The 15,560-nt window shown below is 42.5% G+C and overlaps 1 long non-coding RNA gene across 2 annotated transcripts in view; it reads left to right on the top strand.

The window, feature by feature from the left end:
* The window catches only part of LOC141424745 (uncharacterized), a 64,511-nt gene that overhangs the window by 22,165 nt on the left and 26,786 nt on the right, over positions 1-15,560 (top strand). For both annotated transcript variants that reach the window (XR_012449624.1, XR_012449623.1), the window contains exon 3: positions 15,404-15,498. This is a non-coding gene — a long non-coding RNA (uncharacterized lncRNA). The remainder of the gene's footprint in view (positions 1-15,403; positions 15,499-15,560) is intronic.

Raw genomic sequence — 15,560 nt, 5'->3', positions numbered from 1 at the left:
TAGTCTAAAAGAGAATTCTGCTCCGTTATAAACCCTGGTTAGTGACTAGTTTGCATCTCAATTTTTTTCTCCCCATACCATTGCATTTAGAACTCCTGGTATTTGGAACCAGCTCCTTCCTTCTTTCCCTCCTTCTCTGTCTTCTTTCTTTCATTTTTCCCTCCCTTCCCTCCTTCCTTCCTTTCTTTCTCCCTCTTTCCCTTCCTCCTTTCCTCCCTTCCTTCCTCCCTCCCTCCTTCCTTCTTTTTCACCATTAATTGTACTCTTGAATTTTCTTTAAATCTAGAATAGGGCCGGGTGTTGTGTGCTCATGTTTATAATTCTAGCTACTCAGGAGGTAGAAGTTGGGAAAGGGGGATGGCAATTTGAGACCAGCCCTGGCAAAGTTAGCGTGAGACTCTATCTCAAAAACAAACTTAAAAAAAAAAAAGAAGAAGCAGAATGACTGGGAGTGTGATTTAAGTGTTAGAGCACTTACCTTCTTAACAAGAATGAGGCCTGGAGTTCAATCCTTAGTCCAATTACTGCTCCTACCCCCCCAAAACCCTGAGAATAGATCTCATTTTTTGTCAAAAATGTCTTTTCTCTTGACTAGTGATTGCTTCTTAAATCCTAACATGATATGGACAGTTGCCCATTCAATTAAATCAAAAGTGTAAATATAGCTCTTCTAAGATCAGAAGGGTCTTGATAAATGTCCTTCCCTAGTTTGTTGCCAAATCTTAATTCAGGGAAAAGTAAAAAGCCATGAAAACTTCAGCAGGTTTGTCTCTGAGTCTATAATCATCAAGGGAGCGAGGATGAAAACCACAGAGTTTTGTTTTCACAACACCTCCTACCACAGGTGCTTAAAAACTTGAGAACTGCTTGTCAAAGCTGATGCTGAATAGAGGCTTGACAGACTCTAGGAGTTCTGATTCTTTGGTTTCTTTTCCTCATTGCCACCCTTGAAGATCATGGTTCCCTTAGACCTGGATGTTATGATGATCCCCAACCACTGCCTCTCTCTCTCTGAGGTCACCAAAAGTTCAACTGAACTGAGTTGAAAATCACACATTTCCAAGTTTTAGAGTCCACAGAAGATATTCTTGTGAAGGCCTGGACTTTACAAGTTGTATTTTTCTACCTGGAGCTTCTGACTGCATAGGTCAGCTTCACTAAAGCATGCAGATTTTCCATCAGAAGGAAAAAGAAAGCTACTCATTCTCATTTATGGATTTACACACCATCAATCAAGCCCTCTTCCCTGTAGAGTATATGAGGAATAAATTAGCCTTCTATAAATACATGTTGCAAGCATTCTCATGCCATTCTGAGCCATTATGATAATTCATCAGAGCCAGTATGTAAATGGAACAATTGCATCAAGGAGAAGAGAATTAGAAAATGAATATTTACCCACATGGGGTCAACCCTTGCCTTTAACTTGGTACCCTCTGTACTTGAACTTTACCTGTGTCCTCGGAAAACATAAGAAACCCCATTCCTGGCCACCTTCCCATTTTCTTGACCTTGTTTTGCCTGGAATACAACACATTGCCTATGGTGTCTGATTGTTTCTGCTAGATAATGCTTTGGGCTATTTTTTAAACTGAACATTTAGGTTGATAAGAGTATTTTTCCCATCTGTATTTCCAACATATTGCCAGAGGGTCTGGGCAATAGATATGTTTTTGAGTAAATAGAATACTAAATTGAGGTAATGGATCATAAGTTTAAGGCAATGAGGCTCTCTTTACCATCCAATAAAAAAGGTCACTAGACTAAGAGAGAAATGGAATTGTGGGAGATAGAAAGTTTTAATAATGCAGTCATCAGAGAGATCAGTCAAGTTTTTCTTCCTCCTTTTGAATGTCTGAAGATAAAGTCTTTAGAACACAGGAACTATGCCCATTTCCATCCCAAACTAGTTCTGGGGATCCATCACATCAGCTCTAATCTCCTGGAAATCCATCAAATTGTCTCTCCAGGGTTTGGGCTTGAGTCATTGTCCTGAGGGGAAGCGGAGAGGTCCCCATTTATTGGCCTTTTATGTGCTTTTAAAAAAAATGGAACTGTGTAATCTTCCCAAGCAGGCCAAGCTTTCCATCAGCAGTGGGGCCTTTATTTCCAGGTGTGTGGAAGCAAAGCAATGGAGTAGGACAGAACAGGGTATGAGAAGTGCCACACCATGACTGGCTGCCTAAGAGGGAGTGTGTTTCAGAATTATGCAAGAGATGAGAAAAGTGTCATACCTCACACCACAGCCTTTGAAACAGTGTGCATTGAGTTATCATCTAGGGGGGTTGGGTGGAGAAAATCTCTCAGGCAGTGAGTTTGGTGGAAGATAAAGCGCTCTCTGAATTTTCTCTTTGCATTGATGCTATAGTTTGGATCTGGAATGTCCCCCAAAAGCCAATGTGTTAAAGGCTTGTTCCTTAGCTTGGGGCTAACAGGAGCCGGTGGAAATCTTTAGGAAGTAGGGCCTAGTGAGAGGTTTTAAGTCATTGGGGCATGACCTTAAAGAGGATTGTGAGACACCAGTTTCTTTTCCCTCTCTTTCTTTCACATCACAGCATGAGGTGGATAATTTGCTCCATCCACACACTCTTAGCACTCTTACCACAAGGTGCTACCTTGACAGGTCCCAAGCAATTGGGTCAACTAATAGGCTGAATCCACCGAAAGTAAATCTTTCTCCTATATAAGTTTATTGTCTCAGCCATGTGTTATAGTAATGGGAAGTCAACTAAATGCAGTTGCTAGTATCACACTATCCCCCAAGCCTGAAATTCTCAACCTTGGATTTTTTTCTAGAAAAAGTTGACAAAAGAAGTAGATGACTTTTTAAAATTTTTAAATAAATTCGGCAACTGTACCAAGTGATGTTGATTGTGAATTACCTCTTGCAGTGCAGATACTGCTGTTAGAGAGTTTTGTTGATCAAATAAACAAATCACTTTTTCCTATAATAGTTCCTAGCCCTGTGGTGGCTTAATTTCACTTGTTTATGCATTCATTTTCAGAAGCAATAGGCCATAATACAGTGTCTTGGGAACTTAGCTTCTGTCTTGAGTTTAACTAGCACTGTGACTCTGCTAAATTTTCTCAGATTTTTTCTCCCTCTATCCCACATCTCCTAAGCTTTATATGATGTTTTATTTAATATGACATGCAAGATATTGGTCTTCAGTCCAAATTGCAATTTCACATCAAAACTGATTCTCCTGACAATTAATGTGGATGTCCGTTTCTAAAGTGTACATGCTGCCTTGGTTCTGCATGGGAAAATAGAACAACTCACTTATCCTGAGATGTTTAACACAACAAAAGCAAAATTTCCCCTTCCATTGTGTATAGATACCACATTTTCTTAATCCATTCGTCAGTGCTGGGGCATCTTGGCTGTTTCCATAACTTGGCTATTGTGAATAGTGCCGCAATAAACATGGGTGTGCAGGTGCCTCTGGAGTAACAGTCTTTTGGGTATATCCCCAAGAGTGGTATTGCTGGATCAAATGGTAGATCGATGTCCAGCTTTTTAAGTAGCCTCCAAATTTTTTTCCAGAGTGGTTGTACTAGTCTACATGAAGAAGAACGAAATGTTATCATTCGCTGGTAAATGGATGGAATTGGAGAACATCATTCTGAGTGAGGTTAGCCTGGCTCAAAAAACCAAAAATCGTATGTTCTCCCTCATATGTGGACATTAGATCAAGGGTAAACACAACAAGGGGATTGGACTATGAGCACATGATAAAAGCAAGAGCACACAAGGGAGGGGTGAGGATAGGTAAGACACCTAAAAAACTAGCTAGCATTTGTTGTCCTTAACGCAGAGAAACTAAAGCAGATACCTTAAAGCAACTGAGGCCAATAGGAAAAGGGGAACAGGTACTAGAGAAAAGGTTAGATCAAAAAGAATTAACCTAGAAGGTAACACCCACGCACAGGAAATCAATGTGAGTCAATGCCATGTATAGCTATCCTTATCTCAACCAGCAAAAACCCTTGTTCCTTCCTATTATTGCTTATACTCTCTCTACAACAAAATTAGAAATAAGGGCAAAATAGTTTCTGCTGGGTATTGGTGGGGGAGAGGGAGGGGGGAGTGGGTGGTAAGGGAGGGGGTGGGGGCAGGGGGGAGAAATGAACCAAGCCTTGTATGCACATATGAATAATAAAAGAAAAATGAAAAAAAAAATTTCCCCTTCCAACGAGAAGTAATTTACTAGTCTCTTTCAAGTGCTTTGATGCAATAGAATTATGTTAAAATACTACACATATTTTCCAAAAATAAAATAGGTCCATTACCACTTAAAATTTACACTGACACGCACCACTAACATTAGCGGGAATCTGGACTTACTGAGGCAATTATCTACAAATTCTTGAGTTTCTTTGCTATAAGAGCTGGGGGCCTGCCTTGCCTCTCAATTCTTTCTGAAAAATGCAATTTAATCACAAGTTTTATAGACAAGTCTTATTAAGACAGTTGGGTCAAAGCCAATGAAAGAAAAATTTAAACCCCTGTACTGAATATGTTTTTTTAGGTTTAGCAACCTATGCAATATTTGCTAATTAAGAAAAATAAGATTTCAATTTGCATAGTATATGTTATGGATTGAATATGAAATAACTTTCACAGTCTTATGTGTTGATGTTTGGTACCAGCAAGTGGTATTATTTTGTGAAATTCTGGAAAATTTGGGAGAAGGGAACTGGCTGGGGGCATTTGTAGGGGTATCTTATCCCTGGTCCTTCCCCTTCCTCCTCTCTTCCTCCTCCTCCTTCTTCTTCTCTCTTTCTCCCCTCCCACTTCCTAACCGTTCCTCCACTACATTCTCCCTACCACCATGAAGTTCCAACACATGGAGCCAAGCAACTGGTTGACTGAACCCTCTGAAATTGTGAGCCAAAATAAATCTTTCCTCCTTTAAGTTATTCTCTCAATAATTTGCCACAGCCATCAAAAAGTAATGAATATAACATGTTAACAATTGTTCTTAAGGTCAAAATGAACAAGAATGCCATAATTCTCTACAAAGTCATGGAGGGTGGTATTAAACTTCTGTAAGGTATGACCTCAGTCAACCTTCCAGTTTTGCTTCCTACAACTTCTCTGATTCATTGATTAATTTATTGTCTGTGCAACCAGTGTTTGCTGAGTATCTTCTGTGTGCCAGGCATGTGTGCTGCATGCCCAACAAACCTTCCCCCATTTCTCTACTGATTTGAGTCCTGCCATTCTTGAAGGCCAAGGAACATTTGCACTTCTTATATTGTCTTAGAAGCTCCCAGGCTTCTAAGATATTCATGTATATCTCTCCTGATTCCTCTGTCTTCCCCTAACAGCTCATTTGCACTTATTTTTCCTTTGGGCTCAGGTAATTCCTCCAGTTTTTGGATGCTGATTGGCCAATGGGATTATTCACTTATTAAAGGCTGAGATTGCATCTTTGTGTTTCCCCCAGGCACTGCAGCTCAGAGCAGGTGCCCAAAGTGTGGCTGAGCGAGTGACAGGTCATCAGAAGCCTACTGCCCCATCTCCCCTACACTCAGCCACCTTTCTCTGATATTCTCCAAGCATACTCCTGCTTAGAGGCTTCATACTTACTGTGCCATTGTCTGGAGTACTCTGCGCTGAGTATCCTGTGTGTTGTTTTCTTCTCTCACTTCCTTCCGGTCTCTCCTTGGTGTACTCATAAACAAGGACTTCCCTGACCACTTTTTTATGAAAGAAAACCACTCCCCCAATCCTGATGTGTGTGTTATTTTCGATAGTAATCACTGAATATCTTATTTGTGTTTTGTCTATCTGCCACCATTCACTAGAACAGAAGCTTATTTCTTTTGTTCTCTGCACTATTTGAGTATTCAGAACTAGGTCATGTTCACAGAGGCGTTCATATATTTTCAGATTTAATGAATGAAAAAGCATGTTATTCAGGTCAGCTTTGCCCTTGGTGTGAGTCCTTCCTGAAGGACATAACAGCAGATGATGGTTATCAGCACCAACCTCACATGCTTAACTTCAGCTGTACTTGAACTAGCCAGGATTGACAGTATGAGCTCTGGAATCTGCTGCTCTGCCCCCCTGCCTGGCCTGGCCTTGCCTATGTGTCTTCTGGCAGGTGGCCACTTCCAGCCACAGTGTCCTCCCCTGTAAAATGAGAATCTTTGCTGTTAAGAAGGAATAAGAGAACTCACCAAAGTTGCTAGCACAGTGCCTGGCTGAACAGTGCTCAGGAAGAGCCTGGTCAATGTCAGTTACCACTAAATAGACAGAATGAGGCTGGGAAGCTCTTATTCTGTGTTGGTCACCAGGGGAGCAGTGATACCCGAGGAGACCCAGGTTAATACTGGCTTTGAATTTTCTTAGCCCATGAATTTGAGAATCTGTATTCTAGGGTCTGTTACAGTCCTGAAACTCCAACCTGAATGGTATAGGGGCTTTTAATGACAGTCTGTAGGGTATCAGTCAGCTGCCCTAAAGAAGAAGACTTAGAGTCATGAACTTGGTCATGCTCTCCACCCCTGCCCATCCTCGTGATCAACCCCCAAATCTCTGGGGAATGATCAGGTGTTTCTGGGTTTGCATAGATTGGTGCTGAGCTGACATAGATAGTAGAAATGGAGGAAGAAAATGGGAGATCCCAGTGTCAAAAGTTGCTCAATTTGGATTTTTGAGCTGCTTGGTCTTAGGAAGTCTCTGCCAGGCTATTTTAACTACACAATCTGTGTGTGTGTGTTTTTTCAGTGTTTATTCATGCCTTTATTCTGACCAGGGGAAGGAGATTTCACTACTAGTGTTTCCTTGTGACAGTTTTGTGTCGTGTTCTCACGAAAACCACAGCATGTTTCCTGTAAGCCAGCTTAGCAGGGTTTATTGTAACCTGGAAGCACACCCAGGGCCTTTGGCCTAGCAGCTTCACAATGTGCACATCAGAAACTTGGCATGAACCATCCTCAGCACCAAAGCAGAACTAACATGAAGCCTCAAGGCACGCCCATCTCAATAGTGGATGCCTCTTCACAGAGTGCATATTTTTCTTATTATCTGAGTTTAGCATTTGATTAATTCTCATAATAACTCTAAAAAGAGAGTGGAGTTCTTTTACTATCCCTATCATTAGGATGCATCCTTCAGTGATACCAAATATTCTTCAAAGACCTTGGAAAGAGGAGTCATTCTCATAGGTAATTTGACAGTAGATTTGAAAAATCACCTCTGTGCATCCTAACAGGCGCGCTCTTTGGGAAAAGCTGAGGAAAGCTGAGAAATGATGTGTGGGCCCTCCTAAATCATGTTTTCTCATAAGGCACATCTGCTCTTGAACTGATGGAGCCTACGGGAGAAGATCAAGTTTGAAAAAAAAATAAAAGGCTAAAGGTGTTTCATTTTCCTGATGGAGTTGGGACATAATGGTCAAACATTTTTCTATCATGCTACCACCCAATATTAAATTTCTTCCTTACTAGAAATTTTTTTTTTCATTTTTCTTTTATTATTCATATGTGCATACAAGGCTTGGTTCATTTCTCCCCCCTGCCCCCACCCCCTCCCTTACCACCCACTCCACCCCCTCCCGCTCCCCCCCTCAATACCCAGCAGAAACTATTTTGCCCTTATTTCTAATTTTGTTGTAGAGAGAGTATAAGCAATAATAGGAAGGAACAAGGGGTTTTGCTGGTTGAGATAAGGATAGCTATACAGGGCATTGACTCACATTGATTTCCTGTGCGTGGGTGTTACCTTCTAGGTTAATCCTTTTTGATCTAACCTTTTCTCTAGTTCCTGGTCCCCTTTTCCTATTGGCCTCAGTTGCTTTAAGGTATCTGCTTTAGTTTCTCTGCATTAAGGGCAACGAATGCTAGCTAGTTTTTTAGGTGTCTTACCTATCCTCACCCCTCCCTTGTGTGCTCTCGCTTTTATCATGTGCTCATAGTCCAATCCCCTTGTTGTGTTTGCCCTTGATCTAATGTCCACATATGAGGGAGAACATTACGATTTTTGGTCTTTTGAGCCAGGCTAACCTCACTCAGAATGATGTTCTCCAATTCCATCCATTTACCAGCGAATGATAACATTTCGTTCTTCTTCATGGCTGCATAAAGTTCCATTGTGTATAGATACCACATTTTCTTAATCCATTCGTCAGTGCTGGGGCATCTTGGCTGTTTCCATAACTTGGCTATTGTGAATCTTACTAGAAATTTAAATAAAAAAGAAAGACTACAATTACCCATCAGTTTCCTACAGACATCTCTCTTTTGGTAGGCAGCATTTTCACTCTTTTCTTTACAATGTCTGCTCAAACAGGGCTTCAACCTTGAGGAGAAAGGGCCAGCAAAGGTGAGAAAAGAGAATGCTTACACACCCTCTCTGATCCTAGCTCAGGCTGTCTGAATTTGGGCTTCACTGTGAATTCCCACTGTTCAGAGTATTTAATGAAAGATTATCACTGTGTGAGACCAAGTTCAAGGTAGTATAATATTTGTAACAGTTAGGAGGCCACCTCTGGGACCTGGGTGCCAACTGTTAGCTCTCTGACTCAGTTTCTTCATCTTTAAAATGGTGAACTCTGGGAGTATTGGACACTCAGATGAGATAATTGGGGTGAAGGACTTAGAACAGGGCCTGGCCCTCTGCAGTTCAGTCATTGTTACCACTGCAGAGTCCTGGATCACAGAGAGCAGGATTCTTGGAAGCAGGGCTTGGGAGACTAGTAAAGCATAGAAGTCAAAGATGCATACATTGTTTAGCTTCTGCCTTTTCCTATTTTTTGCCAAAAGAAGTCTGGCTTATAATTTTGAGGCGCATATGTTGACAACCCTGTGAATGGTAACTCGTTTTGTTTTTAAGCCCACCAGAGACCACTGATGTATCTGAATTCAATTTGATGTTGGATATATGCAATTGAAGCCTTCTCTCCCTAGCCCAACCCTCTCTTCCAGTGAAAGGAGTCAAGGCTCTGTCCTGTCCTTCTGGGAAGTGACAAAGTTTCACAGCATGGTTTCCAAACCTCAGTCATTTTCAAACTATCTTCATGTCTTTTGCCAGGTCTGAGTAACTCCTATACCATCATTGGCTTACTGTTAGTTTCTGCATTTACTTTAATTGGCTGACTTTTGTTTCTTTGCTTTATTATATGTAATTCTACCTCTAAAATTACATGTGGGTGTGTTAATTGTATCTTTAATAATGCACAAGAAAGTAACTATGTGGTGATTAAAATAAAATTCACATCTGTCTCACCTAAAATGATTTTGCCTGCCACTTTTGGGACACAAACTACTCTTTAGGGGAACATAGCCCTAAGAATCTGGTGGGAGAGTGAATTTCTGAGGAAGGAATATTCAATTTGAGACAGAACCATGACTCAAGATCCCTGCAAAACTACAGTGTTGGGCTCCTCAGTCTTGCTTTACTGTCTACCCAGGGCTCAAGGCTCCAGAGGGGCTATTTTCCATCAGTGACAAGAGTGTGTCTCAGACAGCTGTCACTGAACAATTAATCTTCAAAATGAGAGCTCAATTATGAAACATGTGTTCTCATGAGTTCCACCCTGTTCTCTGTTATTAGACACAAATAATATATTTTTTCCATTCATAATGATCTCCTCTTAATGCCGTCTCAATGACTATGATGTGTGCTATAACTGTTGACTACTCACAGTTGGAATTGTTAACATATTGTGGAAATATGCATGAAATCATTCTTTCCAAGCTGACTTTCACTGTTAAAATTAGAAAGACCAATATGAGTTTGAACAGCGTGAATACGAAAAGTAGATGATCAATTCTTTAGGCCTGGAAATGCAATTGCCTCTCTGGAACCAGAATTTCTTGCTTTCACATCTTATATCTTCTTGTGCTTATTATAATAAAGACTATAAAGTAGAATGAAGGGGGTTGACGATGAGAAGAAATAATGGGATATTTTAGTATAAAATGATTTTGATTTTAATATTTTTCTACTTGTATTAACAGAGAGCTTTAGTTATTAGAAACTCAATACAAGTAAAATGCACTCGGTTTTTCAAGGGGTTTTGAAGTGAATTTTTGATTCTAATATCTGTTGCTTATTCAGAAGCAGAAAAAAATGGTTGAGAATTAAAAAGAAAATCCAGAGAGTAAACATATTTTTTCAAAATCTGTCACTAAAGTTAGGCAGATATCTATCGAACTGACAAAACCATGCCCATTTGTTTAGATCTAAAACTTGACAACAGTGTCTCTCAAGAGACCAATGAGTCCTCTGATTTTCAATAACAATTAGGATGGCTGTTTGAACAGTCATAGCTGGATGAAGAATACTTTCTTGCCCCATTAGGAAAATAACCAACTTCCATTCTTTCTCACATCTCCATTGAGACTCTCAATTGTTTCCTGCCCAAGATTGGCATTTCTTCTTCCACTGTTCATGGTTGTTTTTTTTTTCCCAAGGAACTATTAGGGGAACTGGCCAATCACTTACATAAGTTACAACTAAATGTGCTTCCAGTTCTTCATTTGGGAACATTCTGTGACCCACCAATCCAGAACTGAGGTTCAGAAGTCACTCTTCCTTCCTCTCCCCTGCCACTCTGAGGACTCCATGACCCCCCAAAGACCTTCCTTTACTCTGGGTGAATGATGCCATCTTCCCTGTGGGCTCCATCATTTGTGGGAGAGCTCCTTGTCCTGAGGGTCTATTGGGGCTGACATCTGCACATCAGAAGTCTGCTTTTAGTAACTTCCCAACAGTTGTCTTGCAACGTCAATGCTTTTCTGGTTTGGAATTGTAAGCGAAGATCTGTTACAGATTAGCAAAGAGCTGCTGTCTGTCCTGCATGCCTCAAAGGGGCATTTTCAAATCTGAGCATTTTATTCAGAAGTAGCACTAATGGGAACTGGAATATTATAGAAAGAGAGGACATTCCCTTATGCATGCACACAATATAAAAAATTAATATCATCCCAATCAGACCACACGGGCAGAAAATATGTCTCCTGGACTAAGTGAGTGGTGGAGACAGTTCTAATTAAGCCATAAGTCCTCTATCCAGACCTGTTTTAAAGCACTGAGTCATTTTTTTTAAATGCTGGTTTTACTATGGGCATTTTGCAAAGATAACATGAGGTTTTGCTTAACACCCACGTCTCCGTTAATATTTATTTCCAAAGTCTATCTCCAGGGCCTGAAGCTCTTTGTGGCAAAGAAGTTATTAAAATCCCAATGACAATCATTCTCTTAGGATGACTTTTTACCTTGTACATCAGGGTGTACTATTTCAAAATTTAATTGTATCTAAAGGAAACGCACTTTCCAAATTAGGACAACCTGTTTATAAACATTTGTTTCTGTGTTTCAGCAGAAGTCTGAAATTCAGTATTTTATGAAATTAGAGCAGAGAAGGTCTAGAATGTTCTTGAATGAGTCCTGCTTGGGTTTGCTCTGAGATCAGAGCATAAGTCAACCTTGCTTAAGCGCTTCCCTCAGTGGGGGTATTGATCAGAAACTGCATGCATAGTTTTGCTTGATGTCCTGACTATTTCAATGGTTTAAACGTACTTCAAATAGATAAGCTAGAAAATGGGATTTTAAATATGCAGAACAAAAGAGCAGGAAGTCCATATGGCATGAAATAAAGACATACGCACTTCTGAAAACTTAAAAGGCTGAGCCTGCCCGTAATAGCCACTCTCAAACATAATTGCCACCCATGTGTCCTTGGTGAAAAGTGCATCACACTGCCCAGGAAATTGGCAAGAAAGATTTACATCTGCTCAGGCAGCACTTCCTGCTTGAGCAGCTCTGGGGTAAGAAGAGTGAGAGGCTGGGGTCCAGTGTGTCTTTAGACTTCCATTCCTTCTTCTCTTTGAACTTCTCCATGCTTAGTCTAGGTGGGGTGGAGCTATCTCTAGCATCATTGGCCATACCGGAAACTGAATTTTAAGAAGTGTGGCTTCTTCCCTCACTTGCCATTTGTACAATTTTGCAGCACAATTTTGGTAATGGATTCTGATGGATAGGCAGTGGCTGAGACCTGTTTGATGAGGCTGGGTGCTGTTCTGAGTGCTGGGTGCCCCAAGGAGACAAGCCATGGGCAGTCCACCCCTTCATACCCAAAGCAGAGTTGCAGGCATGTTCAGAGAGGGGAAAGGTAGGCAAAGGGACCCACTTAGGAAAAGATTCTACTCACAGAGCAGGACACTGTCAAAGGCGGGTAGGCAAGGACAAAGGAGAGGCCAGTGCACTGGGAGTGGGTGAAGAGCCAGACAGAATTCAAGCCCTGTTTGCAGGGTTGGGGCTCAGGAGGCAAGCACAGATAGAGGGGAGCAGCCTAGGTGGGAATGAATCCATACACTACAGCATGGTGGGGTTGCCTAGTAGCATGCTAGTCCAGTGATTGGGAACACCAGGGAAACCAGCAGTTTGCCTTGGAAGGTAAAAAGGTTTGATTCTTCAGTGTTTTCTAGGAACTCTAGAAACTACGTAAGTCAAGAACATCCTGGCCACCCATAGTGTACATAGTTCTGTATACAGTTGGGGTGTCATTAAACCTGTTATGGGATCCCTTAAACCTGTGAGTAGACAGAACAAGTGCAGGTGACATCTGTGGATGCCTCAGAGGCCACGTCTAGGTAGCCTCTTACCCTGGACACACTTCTCTCTACACCTGCAACCCACAGCAGGCTAGGGGGCAGGATCTGGGTAAGGAGAAGAGACTGTATCACTTGCACTTTGAGGTCTTGATCCCTTGCAGGGGCCCATCCTCTCCCCTACCCTGTGAGCTACATGGTGAGGAGAGCTGGGGCGGACTCAGGGTCTACCCCTTCCTCAGCCCAGGCAGTGAGTGCAACTTCCTACCACCTAGTCACAGATATTCCCAGCACCACACCGCCCTGGGTCCACGTGCAGGCTCAGGTGCCACTCCAATAGCCCAGGCAAATGCCCTTGAGCTGCTTAATATGCATTCCAGCTTTAGAGACCACAGTGTTAGAGAGAATTACATGCACTCTTTTCTGTGGATTCTGGGTTATTTTGCCTATTTGGGGTAATAATTTTCATTACGCTTTGTGGTCCTTTTTAATAAAAATGACATTCCCCTTATCTTTAAAGGTTGAAATCTCAGGCTAATGTATGACCCAGTCTCCTTGGAGAGTTATAAAAATTAGATTATATAACCTCACATTTCCCACTAATGAACATGGTGATGCTTTGGCCCAATGAGAGGGAGAGAAGCGATGGGGATTTATGTTTTAATAATCCTACTTAGACTGGTGTGTGTGGCTGCGGGCAGCGGGCCTCCCACGGGTACAGCAGGCACTGCGGCTTCCCTGGCCAGCAGGGCAGTATTTTTTATGGCAGTAAATCTCTCTTGGGTGAGGGCTCCTTACATTGTACCAGGGGATGGCTATAGCAATGGCTTAGCACGTGCAATTGCTCTGAAAATAAGATGATTTTCGTCATCTAGAAAAATACCGCCTGGTGCTGATTTGCTATTTCCATCTTAATGTGTGATGCTACTCTGGGCACCTATTCTACCAGGCTTGTTGCTGGTTGCCAAAAAATGTGATTTTTTTCCCCCTTCCATTTAGCCCTTATTATCTATCTATGAGTTAAGCTCTGTGAATGTTCTCATTTTATTTCTGTAACCTTCTGGAGGGTGAGGACCACATCTTCACGTCACTATCCCTACTGGCTGGTGCAGTTCATTGCAGTTGGATTACTGTTGTTACTTAACAAATATAGCCCTGTGATGCTTACTTTTATGTGTCAACCTGTCCAGGCTGCAGTATCCAAATATTTGGTCAACATTATTCTAGATGTTTCTTTGAAGTTTTTTTTTTTTTAATGAGATTGCCACTTAAATTGGGGAACTTTGAGTAAAGCAGATTCCGTCCATTATATGGGTGGGCCACATTCAATCACTCGATGGCCTTAATAGAAAATGACTAACTTTCCAAACAAAAAGGCAGTCTGTCAGCAGACAGCCTTCAGACTGGAATTGCAACTCCTCCTGCCTTCCTGAGTAGGAACCACATTTTATGTGTTCCCTGCCTATGGGGCCACTGCCCTCAGCCAGTGCCCAGTGAGTACACAAATGATAAAAATGACAGCACCTCTTACTGAGTGTGGGTTTACTGAGTTTGCCCTGTACTGAGCATGCCACCTGTACTACACCATGGCCCCAGGAGGCAAGGGACTGCTGTCTTCAAAACCATTTGGTAGATAAGAAAGACAGACGCTGAGAAGTGACTTCTCCGTAGTCACTCCTATCTAATATCTGGCTGATCCAAGATTTCAATTCAGTCTGTCTGACTCCATTAGATGAGTGAGTATCTATTTAATTTGGTTGGTTTGGGTTTCTTGCTGTCTGGGAGTGGGCAGGGCCATGAAGGTGGGGCTCTATGGGACTATCTGTCCACAGGGGATTCAGAAGAACAAGGAGGTTGAGGGTGGTACCCAGTGAAGGCTGGCTCACCCCAACCTCTACCTTCCATCCCCAGCAGTCAATGGCTGAAGACAAATGAGGATTGTGGCAGGTGTTTCTACTGCTCTTAAGAGCTGTACCCATGCACTCCCCATGCCATAGCTCCCTACAGGCCCCCCCGCCCATGGGCTGCAGGGCACTGCAACCAAGTGGCAAGTTCAAGTCCATTGATTCATCTTCATAGCTCTTTCTGTTGGAATACTGTACCCCTGAGAAGAGGCCAGTGACAGCAGATGACGTTGAGAGGGGCACCTGCAAGCCTCTTTCTTTGATCCTGTTGCTCACGAGACCAGCACGTTCCATTCCACTAATTGCAGGAAACATGTCTCGAATGTGTGAATGTGTCACTGGTAGTGTCCCTGGCCTCCTGTAGCCCCTGTTTAGCATATTTGGCAGGTCTTACCCCTGGGGTTTGATCTGATACAAGTCTGCAGTCAGGAGATTGAATTGGAGTTAGCTGCTCCTGGCACATGTGGAAAGCAGGAGTCACTGCAGTCTTTTCTCACCCATCCCACTTTGGGCAGCCCACCCAGAGCCACCCCAGAGCAGCACAAGAATTGGTTCTGTTCACCTTGAAGAGGGTCTTAGGTCCTTGAAGTCCATCCAGTTAGAAGAAAGATGAGCCACAGATCCCAGCTTTTCTCTCCTGCTGCCATGCCCCTTGCACCTGGGCAGTACTGACACCATCAGGGGCCTAAGCCTGGGCCTCTCCAGCCTGCCCCTCACCCCCACCCTGTTCCTGCATTCACCTATTTCCCAACCTTCCTCCCCACCTGCTGGATCAAATAGCTATTGTTGTGTTACTGGTTGCTCCACCCTCAGTGGCTGACAACCTCCTCCATTTCTGTGGCTCACAATTTTTGGTGTTGGTAATTTGAGCTGCTCTGCACTGGATGCTCCTTCTAGTCTGAGCCAGGCTCATCCATGCAATCCTCTTTCAGGTCAGCTGGGCCTTGCTCCTCTAGGATGGCTTCCATTGGGACAACTGAGCTCTGTTCTGCACCATGTCTTACCCCAAACAGCCAGCAGATCATGTGTAAGTAGCAGTGGCCAGCTCTAGGAGAGGGAAGAAACACTCAAGGTCCCACAAGACCTGGG

Source organism: Castor canadensis, chromosome 7 (assembly GCF_047511655.1).
Source record: "Castor canadensis chromosome 7, mCasCan1.hap1v2, whole genome shotgun sequence".
NCBI lineage: Eukaryota > Metazoa > Chordata > Mammalia > Rodentia > Castoridae > Castor > Castor canadensis.
The sequence above is the reverse complement of the archived record's forward strand: the minus strand, read 5'-3'. Positions and strand labels throughout refer to the sequence as shown.